Below are 9,239 nucleotides of genomic sequence, written 5' to 3'. Positions count from 1 at the left end.
TCTATGAAATTGGGTTCTTGACACTAAAGAAATAAAACTAGACTCCTTAGGTTGGTATCCTAATCCAGCCTTGTTGTAGACCGCCCTTTGGGCATTTAGAATCATGTCTAATGTCTTGGAGCTAGTTGAGAATTTCTCAAGCATTTTCTTGAGTTTCTCAACCTCACCCTTCAAGGCTTTGTTTTCATCTTCAAGGAGCTCTAGATGTAGGTCATCAACCTCATCTTCCCTAAGAGCTCTCAAGTTCTCTACTTCTTCTTTTAATGATTTATTTTCTGTTTTTGATTTTTTAAGCAAGGTAGACAAATGTGTAATAGTCTTATAGCATTTTTCTAAGTGAGAAGAGGTTACCTCTTCATCATCCGAAGATGATGAAGCCGCGGCTGATGTGCTTGAGTCATCACTCTCGGATTCGGACTCCTCCCTTGCCATGAGTGCCAATTGCCGAGTACTCTTCTCCTTCTTCTCTTCCTCCTCCGATGAGCTTGAGGAGGATTCATCCCAAGTGGCCTTGAGAGCTTTCTTCTTCTTGGCTCTTTCCTCCTTCTTTTTGGCCCGTTCCTCCTTCTTGAGTTTTGGACACTCACTCCGGTAGTGGCCTTTCTTGCTACACTCATAACATGTAACATTAGTCTTATCAATATTTTGATCATTAGATTTACCTTTTCCTTTATTTCTCCTACTTCTTCTCATGATCCTCCTCACAAAATTTGCCATCTCGCTTGATGATGATCCACCTTCATCATCGGACTCGGAGGAGGATGAAGATGAAGGAATCTCTTTCTCCTTCTTCTTTTCTCTCCTTCTTCTCCCATCCTTGCTCTTTTCTCCTGTAACCAAAGCTATACCTTTCTCCTTTTGACCTTTGTTAGCAAGTTCATGAAGTTCCATTTCACAAAAGAATTCGTCTAATTTAACAATGGAAAGATCCTTGGAAACCTTGTAGGCATCTACCATAGATGACCACAAGGCATTCCTTGGAAAGGATTTAAGAGCGTACCTTACTAGGTCGCTATTCTCCATGCGTTCATCCACGGAATGTAAACCATTGATGATTTCCTTGAACCTCCCATGTAATTCACTTACCGTTTCATTTTCCTTCATGGTGAGATTTTGTAGTTGATTCAAGAATAGGTCCCTCTTGGCTATCCGAGAATCTCGAGTTCCTTCTTGGAGCTCGATAAGCTTGTTCCATAAATCTTTTGCACTCGAGAATGGACCTACCTTGACGAGTTGGTCCTTGGCAATCCCACATTGTAAGGTGACAACTGCCTTGGCATCGGCTTGCCCTTTACGAGTTTGTTCAGTAGACCACCTTGATGAATCGAGTTCCTTACCTTCTTCGTCCTTCGGTGGTGTGAAGCCTTCCTTGACCGAGAACCACATGGAGATATCAGTCTTGAGGTAATACTCCATGCGGCTTTTCCAATACTGGAAATCTGCTCCATCGAAAAGGGTGGACAGTTGGTGCTGAATCCTTCCTTCATGGCCATCTTGTTGCTCCTTGGAATGTTAGTTCGAGATGAAGAGCACCAGGCTCTAATACCACTTGTTGGGATCTTAGATGGCTAGAGGGGGGTGAATAGCCTCTTAAAAAACTTAGACAGAGAGTTCTACACAAAAACTAGTTAGCACAGCGGAAGTGGAAAACTAAAACGAAGGAAGAAAAACACTCACACAGCAGACACAAGATATACGAGGTTCGGGGATAACTTGCCCCTACTCCTCGGCGTGTCCGTAAGGTGGACGACTCCTTGATCTTCGGTAGATCGCACCCCGGATAACTTCCGGCTAAAGATGTCTCCTTCTCGGTGGAGCAACCTCTCAACAGAGTCTCAAGAAAGACCTAAATTACAGCACGAGACTTACGAAACTCGGTGGCAAAGGAGAATAAAATGCTTACAACCACGCGAGTATGAGTAGCAGAACAGAGATCGCAGTTTACGAGAGCTCAAGAACTTCGCACAACAGCACAGACTTTTCTTTCAAGCTTTTTTGTTTTTGTTCTTGTTCCCCTCTCGCTGTTTTCTATTGCTTCTCACTGGTTCTCTGAACTCACACCAATGATATCACGGTCATCATGGCGTCTCTCGAACCAATCCCAGAGTCAAGCGGATCGCAGCAAGATCGCAGTGAATGTTGATGCCTCAAATGCATCTGTTGCAGTAAATCACAGTGTAAAGAGCACTTGTCTTCTTCTCTTAATGAAGCTCAATTTGAATTCAACCATGAGAATGTGACCTGCAACCTGCAAGCTCAAAAGACTCACAGCAGATGGTTAAAAACAGATGGTGAAGACAAATACGGCAATCAGAAAAAGTACATGCAAAATAAACAATACCGTGGATCGGTCTGCAGACCGATCCACGCTTTCTGGATCATCGCTGATCGGTCTGCGGACCGATCAGGCACTAATCTGATCGATCCCCAGACCGATCAGATGTCGCTCTTCCCAGCGCTTACAGCCTCCTGATCGGTCTCCAGACCGATCAGTAAAAACACAGTGGGCTACTGATCGATTTCTGATCGGTCTGCAGACCGATCAGTAAACGTTCAGTAGCCACTGATCAATTCCTGATCGGTCTGCAGACCGATCAGGTGTCAAGGTTTCACTGGATCGGTCTGCTGACCGATCCAGCTTCTCGACTCAGTCCGGGTCGAGCCCTTTCTGACTCCGCATGCCAAGTTTCCTTCTTGGACTTTCCAACACCAGATGTCCGATCACCCTTGATCCATCTGGATTTTCCCTTGCCCGGCTTCACTCACCAGGACTTGCACCTAGCTTCACTCACTAGGGTTTTCACCTGGCTTCACTCACCAGGACTTTCCAACTGTTTCAATCAGGTCAACCTAGTCAACCTGGATTAGTAATTAGTCTGAGTTAATTATCTAATACAAACTTAAATCAGTGTCAACAGCAAAACAACATCCAGGTCAGACTGTATCAACAGAGATAAAGTTGAGGGAGATGGTCGGAGGTTTAGGTTTAGGTTTAGGCTGAGAGAGATGGTCGGAGGTTAAGGTTTAGGTTTAGGCGAGAGGTCGCGCGGAGGAAGGGGCGCGATATAGATTTAGGTTGGAGGGAACTTCACAGTGTTGCAAATTTTGGCTGTGGGAATATTAAAATATTTTATTTTGATTCTTTAATACCGGATTTTAAAAATCGCAGTTAAAATCGGTGTCTATTAACGAAAAAAATGGCGCTCATAGACATCGTCTAAAAAACCGATGTCTATGAACTAAAATCTGCGCTCATAGACACCGATTTTTGAAAAAATCGGTATAAAATACTCAAAGACATCGGTTTTTGCTTAAAACTGTTGTTGTTCCACTTATGTCTATGAGGTTTTTTGTTGTAGTGAAGGAGAAGGTGGGAGCAGTGGTGACAACCTCCAAAATACTATAGAGACAAGTGTCTCATCAAATATATAATATATGTATCATAGTTGAGTCTAGGATTTTCTTGACATTATTAATAAGGATGAAAAGACTCAATTTAAGACACATAAAAGAAAAATCTTTAGGATAAGGTTGATTAGGTCCATCTTTATTTTTCTCACTTTGTCTAAATTCATAAGGTTGATTAGGTCCATCTTTACTTTAATAGGGAAAGAGAGATCCACCCAGAGCTAAATCAGTCTAAGATATTTTTAGTTTACGTGATGTTTATTATTTTTTAGAATGATTTAAATGTTTTCATAAAATTGCCTCTAAAATTATTTATAAATCAGTTTAAGATATTTTTAGTTTACGTGATGTTTATTATTTTTTAGAATGATTTAAATGTTTTTCATAAAATTGTCTCTAAAATTATTTATAATTTTAATTTTTCTAAAAAATAATTTGAAATATCTTACAATTTTACAAATTGTCAGATATTTTGTTCAAATTGAAATGTCTTTAGTTTTTTTTTTAAAAAAAAAAATCAACGTATGAAATTGTTCGGTGGGATGCACTGGAGTGCCGAAAAGGGCATCTCAACCATTTTCAAGACCCTAGGTAAAAAATATTTAAATCTTTAAGTCTTAACAAAAATTAATATTAATTTTATAAAATAGATTTATATAAAATTTAATTTTCTAACTTTTAAATACAAAATTACTAATTAAATTTTTATATTCAAACTTTAATAATAATAAATCTTTTTCAATTGACAAAATTATTAAATTATTTAATATAAATAAGACATTATTATTTTTAATTTAAAAAAATTTAGAAAATAATTTAATTTTTTTATAAGGTTTAGTGTTGTTTTTAATTCATGATTTATTTTTTTAAAAAGAAACATAATTTTGAAAAGAAATTAAACCATCAATATTAAAGTTTTCAAGATTCAAAAAAAATGGAAAAAACATCATAACATAATTAAAATAATTAATTTAAAAAATTTATTATTCTCATCAAATTTTTAATTTATTCTAATTATATATTTTTTCTTGAAATTTTAGTTCTATATTTATTTTATTTACAATCTCTTTAGTAAAAATTAGAGCATGTGAATTTATTTTCTCTATAGATGATATAGGAGGTAATCAAAATATGTCATAGGGTTAAGAGAAAGTCACTAGTCCTACGGAGATGGAGATCACGGTCAACAAAAATATGATCTCCAACTTCATATCGCTTTGACTTTATGCGATCCCCAACTTCATATGGTCTTCAACTCTATGCGATCCCTAACTCCGTGCGATCCCTAACTCCATACGATCTCTGAATCCATGCGGTCTCTGACTCCATATGATCTCTGACTACATGTGGTCTCCGATTCCGTGCAATTCCCGACTCCATACGATCTATGACTCCATGCAATTTTGGACTCCGTGCAATCTCCGACTCCATGCGGCCCCCGACTTCGGGTGTAAAATACAGCACAAATATTAATTATAAAATGTGGTAACAAATATTAAGTAAATAATAAGATTAAATAGAGAAATAACCTTAACAGAATTTTTCAGAATTTATATAAATCTTTTGGAAATTTTTCGGAGGTCATATGGTGTAGGTTACGGGGAATAAATATTTGGTCACGGGAAAGTCTGTTTAGGCTACCCATTTAAACGAGGAAAAGTTGAATTTTTATTTCCTTTTTCCTTCTTTTCTCTCCTAAGCCCAAATCCTTTTCTCCTCCCCGACGGCGCCGTTTCTCCCCCCCCAAACCGGTCGCCTCCCCCCCCCCCCCCCCCCCAAAATTCCTTTTATCTCCTCACGATCCACAGCCATCACCGATTCCTCTTCTTCCCCAACCAAAGTCAAACCTCTCCTCTTCCGTCTCTGCCCATGTGCCGCCGACCTCGACGCTGAGGTCCAACATCGGCCAGCCTCTTCTCTTCACCTTCTCCCTCTCGTGCCGAAAACCCTCCTCTCGATCCCTTCCCTCTGTCATAGAGTCGACCTAGTTCCGCAGCTACCACTCGATCCACTGTTGCCTGCTGACAAGCGGCGCTGCCATCTGCTCATCGCAGCGGTGTCGTCTGTAACGCCCCGGCCCGGGCGGGCCCCACCCGAACCGAACCAGGAACGACACCAGAATTACCTATTGGTTTAATGACTAGCTCCACAGACCACCGGAGGTCCTTTCAGCGTGCTTTGTCCTCACTCGCACGCACCCTGGAAAACTTCCCAGGAGGTCACCCATCCTCAGATTTCTCCAAGCCAAGCACGCTTAACTTTGGAGTTCTTAAGTTTGGGCTTCCGAAAAGGAAGGTACACCTTGGTAATATGGATAGTACCATCTAACCTTTTAAGTCATATTTAACCAGAATCTCAGAACCGGGGTATTACAATCACCCCCACTTAAAGACACAACGTCCTCGTTGTGTAACCACAAATCACACCACAAACAAATCCTAGAATCTCCCTCGCTAGGTGGTGCCCTGGGTGCTCCTACCACAGGCGCACTCACGGTCGCAAGGTCGCTCTGATACCATCTGTAACGCCCCGGCCCGGGCGGGCCCCACCCGAACCGAACAATTACCTATTGGGTTGACGACTAGCTCTACAGACCACCGGAGATCCTTTCAGCGTGCTTTGTCCTCACTCGCACGCATCCTGGAAAAACTTCCCAGGAGGTCACCCATCCTCAGATTTCTCCAAGCCAAGCACGCTTAACTTTGAAGTTCTTAAATTTGGGCTTCCGAAAAGGAAGGTGCACCTTGGTGATATGGATAGTACCATCTAACCTTTTAAGTCATATTTAACCAGAATCTCAGAACCGGGGTAGTATAATCACCTCTCTAGGGTATAGCTTAAGTAAGTAGTGTATGAAGGTATCCTTCCTAGGATAATAAGATAAGGATTACAGGTGGTATCAGAGCCAAGTTTTGCCAGCTCACTACACACACATCAAGCTCCTTCCTATCGCTCCAAGTAAGTACAGTTGCTTAATTTATTTATATGCAAAAATTAGTATGATACTCTAGGATGCATGAATGGTAGCCTAGGAAGGATACCTTAAGTTATACCCTAGAGAATGGTGCATGATGATAAGTAGGTGATATTCTAGGATGCATGAATGGTAGCCTAGATACAAGAACCTTAGGCTATAACATAAGAGGAATAATGAATCTTTAAAATCTTGTAGAAATGGACTATATCCCGTTCGAATACGATCCCGAGGATGTAGAATATCTTGGCGAATACCTCGAGTTCGCGGATGAACCCGATATGCTGGAATACTTCGACAACTATGTGAGCGACTCGGAATCTCCGGAACACGGCGAGTTCGGAGAGGAAGATCTCGAGGAAATCGAGGAAGGGAATTCGGACGATAAAGAAGCGATGAAAAGATTCAACCGCCTGGCACGACTATGCCCGGAATTAGTTAGGACGGAGGGAGAAAGGGTCAGGCTTATGCTAAAGATACTCAGACCCGAGATAGCACTTAATGTGGCCGGCGGAGTTAACAGGCCGCGGACCACAGAGGAGTTAATTAGCAGTGCCCTGAATACTGAACACTACCTGAAGGCACTAGGCAAGGACAAGAAGCAAGCTCAGATGGAAGAACTGGAAAATATCAAGGCCAACTGGAAAGGGAACCACGGTGGAAAGGGAAAGCGACGGAACGACACTAAGAATGGTCCGTCCAACAAGCAGCTCAAGTTTTCTCAGTGTAATACATGTGGGAAGAAACATCCAGGAACATGTCGTACGAGCACCAATAAGTGTTACAACTGTGGGATAGAGGGTCATAAAGCAAAAGACTGTCGTAAGGGCAAAATTAAATGCTACGACTGTGGACTGGAAGGACATCTATCTAGAGACTGCCCTACCAAAACTAAAGCACCACAGTATGTTCTGAATCAAGGTGGTCCCGCAAGGTTACACCAACTGCATACTTCTATTGAGGGACCTTCAATAAGTCAAGGGAGATTGGAAGCTCCACCAACGTCTAAGGAATCTGAGCAGAAATTGTCATTCTAAGTTCGGGGACGAACTTTCAATAAGTAGGGGAGATTGTAACACCCCTAGAAAGCCTAGATAAGAAAGTAAGGATAATGAGAGTATGAAGGTAGTGAAAAGAAGGTGTAAATATTATAAGTTGAATATTAAGATGGGAAGGATTTAGATGATTAAAACTTTATGAAAGAAAATAAAGTTGAGAATATAAATCATCTATATTTATAATACATGGAATTAATGTAAACAAAAGGAAGGAATATGAGATAATATATATGTGTATGAAATATTTATGCATAATGCATAATATGGTGATATATGAATTATTATGTACAAAAGAATATCAATAATATGTTAGAAGAGAAATAGGATTGAACCTTGGACCTCTTGTAAGGAACATGTATAGGATATCAAAGGGGATAGGAGAATTATTGATAAGGAGAGAAAGGACTAAGTAGTTAAGAATAAGAAAGGATTCTTTTTACTTAAAAGGAAAAGGAAGTAAAAAAGAAGTAAAAATATACATAACCAAGTTTTGATCCTTGGTTCTCTTGTGGATGCATGCATATGTTAACCAAGTGTGATAGGAGAGGATATTATAAGAGGAGAGATAGGAATTTTAATTAAAGGAAAGAAAAGAGAAATTAAAGGAAAGAAAAGAGAGAACTCAAGAAGCATTTCTCTAGAATATTCTTATCATTAAAGAGGAGAAATAAATAAGGAGGATGAATCAAGTCAAGTTTTCCTCCCCTCATTTTAGTATAAATAGGCATGGAGGGGTGGCTTCATCCTCAACTCACTCTCCTCCTCTTCTCCTAGAGGTGCCGAGACACTCCCTCTTTTCTTTCTTTCTTTTTGTTGCCGAGCAACACAAGAGGAAGAAGCCTCCTCTTCTTCCTCCTCCTCTCCACCAAAAGACCTAGCCACTTCTTCCTCCATTGGTGCCGAGCAAAGCAAGCAAGGAAGAAAGGTCCACAAGCAAGTTCTCAACTCTAGGAAACTTAAGCAAAGAAGGTAAGCTTCCCCTCACCTGTGGTACAAGACTTTTATGTGATTTTCGGATTTATAAGGATTAGAAAACCTAGGAAAGAATTTAAGAAAAATTCGGCTAAAGAAAAGGTTTTCAAATCTAGGATGATTTAAACAAGACCTCATTTCATGATAAGATTTTCTATGCTATGTAGAAGGATTCTTTTCCATGATTTTATACTGATATGATGTATGATCAGAGGAGTATCTAACCCTAGGATTTCAACCAAAAATATTTTAAAGAGGTTAGGAAGATTATTGTCTAACCAAACTAGTGCAAGGTTCCTTCTATGAAATGCTAAGGACCTTTCTATGGATTTCTTGCTTGGAAATTAATTGGAACCAAAAGAAAACTCACTTGTATGTTTCGGACCAGAAAGGTTAAGGGTTAGGAAGACCTTCAAAATTTAAATAAACATGCTCATATGATAGGATATAAAGTTTCTCAAAGGATTTCCTATTGCTAGAAACTCATGAACTCTTTTTAGGGTTTTTCGGCCATGATAAAAGGGATAGCTTAGATTAGCCTAAACAAAAATATTAATATGCTCAAGACCTCTGTGATATTATGATATGAAAGTTGATTAATGCTCTCATGTTTAATTGGAATGTAGAAAATTGGTTACATGATATAAGACATGTAAGATCACAAGAGTCCTAGCTTGTTTATGATCCAATTTTGTGTATGATGTTCTTAGTAACTTTTGCCATGATATTTACTTAGGCTTTCCATGCTTTAGGCCACTTAAGAAACCTAGCTTAAGGACTGGTAGGTTTCGGCCATGAAGGAAAATAAAAGAAAAAAAAAAAGAAAG

This window comes from Zingiber officinale, chromosome 7A (genome assembly GCF_018446385.1).
Source record: "Zingiber officinale cultivar Zhangliang chromosome 7A, Zo_v1.1, whole genome shotgun sequence".
Taxonomy (NCBI): domain Eukaryota; kingdom Viridiplantae; phylum Streptophyta; class Magnoliopsida; order Zingiberales; family Zingiberaceae; genus Zingiber; species Zingiber officinale.
The sequence above is the reverse complement of the archived record's forward strand: the minus strand, read 5'-3'. Positions refer to the sequence as shown.